Genomic DNA, 2,230 nt, shown 5'->3' with positions numbered 1-2,230 from the left:
CCTCTTTCCCCATTAGATGCACCGGGACCACCAGCAAATGACTACATGGCAGAGTTACAGGCGATCCATCGATTGGTGCAGCGACAGTTGGAGAAGGCCAAGGCTGACTACAAAAGGTTTGCTGATCGGTCGAGGCGGGATACGCCTCTACTATCGGTGGGAGACCGGGTATGGCTGTCCACCAGGAACCTACCGTCCAACCGGCCAGTCAAGAAATTAGACCACCGATATGTAGGACCGTTCCCCATCTAGGCTGTCATCAATCCGGTCGCCTATCGCTTAACTTTGCCACGTTCCATGCGGGTACATCCGGTCTTTCACCGCTCTCTGTTGGTGCCTGAGCAACCGGCGTGTCCACTCCGCCGAGCCGAACCTCCCCCACCAGAACAACGTGATGGAGACAGTGCTCCTGAGTACGAGGTTGCCAGCATTCAGGACTCCCGTTGGGTGAAAGGTCGCTTCCAGTATCTGATTGAATGGAAAGGTTACGGACCGGAGGAGTTCACCTGGGAAAATGCGGCCACCGTTCATGCTCCTGCTTTGGTGACTGCCTTTCATGATCAATTCCCATCCCGACCGCATCCGGATCGGCAGACCCAGGAGAAGGGCCCTGCGGTGCGGGATAGTGTTGTGATTCCGTGCCAGCCTGTGTTCCCAACAGCTGAGTCTGAGGAATCTGAGGAGGAGGTGTTCCTGTGGACTATTTCCTTCCTTTGGACTTGAGGTTTGCTGTTTGTGTTTTGGACTTATTGACAGGATTGTCACCCAAATAAAAGGGATTTTGTTTTGTTTTAACGTTTCCAGCCTATTGTATCAGCAGGGATTGGTTCTTGTGCCTTTAACAAGGACGGCAATAGGCTGGGATAGAACAGTATGTATGTATGTGTATGTATGTATGTATGTATCTATGTATGTATGTATCTATGTATGTATGTATGTATATATATATATATATATGTAGGTCTTTAGTTATTCGGGTTTTCTCCCGCGTAGAATTAAAAGTACCTTGGCGACGTTTCGACGAAGTCACATTCGTCATCTTCAGGCTGGTGTCTTCAGCTTCGTGCTTCTAAGAGTGGTGTGTGATCGCAGCTGTTTCTTCCTTTTAACTGCCAGTGGGGTTGGAGCTGATTNTTTCCAAGCTTGCAGTGCGTGGACCACACCTGCCACATCTGTGCCGGTCAGGTAGAGGGGCCCATGGGGGTCTCCTTACCCTCTGAATTGGCGGATTATGCTGATGTGTTCAGCGAGTCGGAGGCGGATCAATTGCCCCCGCACAGGCCCTATGACTGCCCCATTGACTTAGTCCCTGATGCGCCTCTCCCAGGGGGGCATTTGTATTCCATGTCGGACCCCGAGTTGGCCGCTTTGCGGGACTTTTTGGACAAGAATTTGGCTCGGGGTTTTATTCGGCCCTCGTCCTCACCGATGTCCGCACCCGTACTCTTTGTCAAGAAAAAGTCCGGTGAATTGCGGCTGTGCTGTGATTATCGGAAATTAAATGCCATCACGGTGCGCAACCGATACCCGCTGCCCCTCATCCCCGAACTCTTGGACCGGCTCCGTGAGGCAAAGCTCTTCACAAAACTGGACTTGCGTGGAGCTTATAACCTTGTCAGCGTTCGGTCGGGTGATGAGTGGAAGACGGCGTTTGGTACTCGGTACGGGCACTTTGAGTATAAGGTGATGCCATTTGGCCTGACTAACGCCCCTGCCGTGTTCCAGCACTTTATGAACGATATTTTCCGGGACTTGTTAGATCAGTTTGTTGTGATATACCTGGACGACATCCTGATCTATTCCCCATCACGAGAGGTGCATCATCAGCATCTTCGTCAGGTCCTGCAGCGGCTCCGAGAACATCGGCTGTATGCTAAATTAGAGAAGTGTCAGTTCTACAAGATGACTATAGAGTTCTTGGGTCACTGTATTTCTCCTGAGGGCATCGCCATGGAGCCGAGTAAAGTTGAGTCTTTGCAGAGTTGGCAACCCCCACGTCGTGTGAAGGATGTCCAGCGACTTCTTGGGTTTGCCAACTATTATCGGACTTTCATCCCCGGGTTTGCTACCATGACAGCCCCCCTTACTCGGCTCCTGCAGAAAAAGACTCGGTTCCAGTGGGACGCTCCAGAACAACGGGCTTTCCAGGCTTTGAAGGAAGCCTTCATGAAGGAGCCCATCCTGAAGCATCCTGACCCGCAACGGCCATTTGTCGTGGAGGCGGATGCCT

This window comes from Protobothrops mucrosquamatus, unplaced genomic scaffold, assembly GCF_001527695.2.
Source record: "Protobothrops mucrosquamatus isolate PMUCROS unplaced genomic scaffold, P.Mucros_1.0 scaffold550, whole genome shotgun sequence".
Taxonomy (NCBI): Eukaryota; Metazoa; Chordata; class Lepidosauria; order Squamata; family Viperidae; genus Protobothrops; species Protobothrops mucrosquamatus.
The sequence above is the reverse complement of the archived record's forward strand: the minus strand, read 5'-3'. Positions refer to the sequence as shown.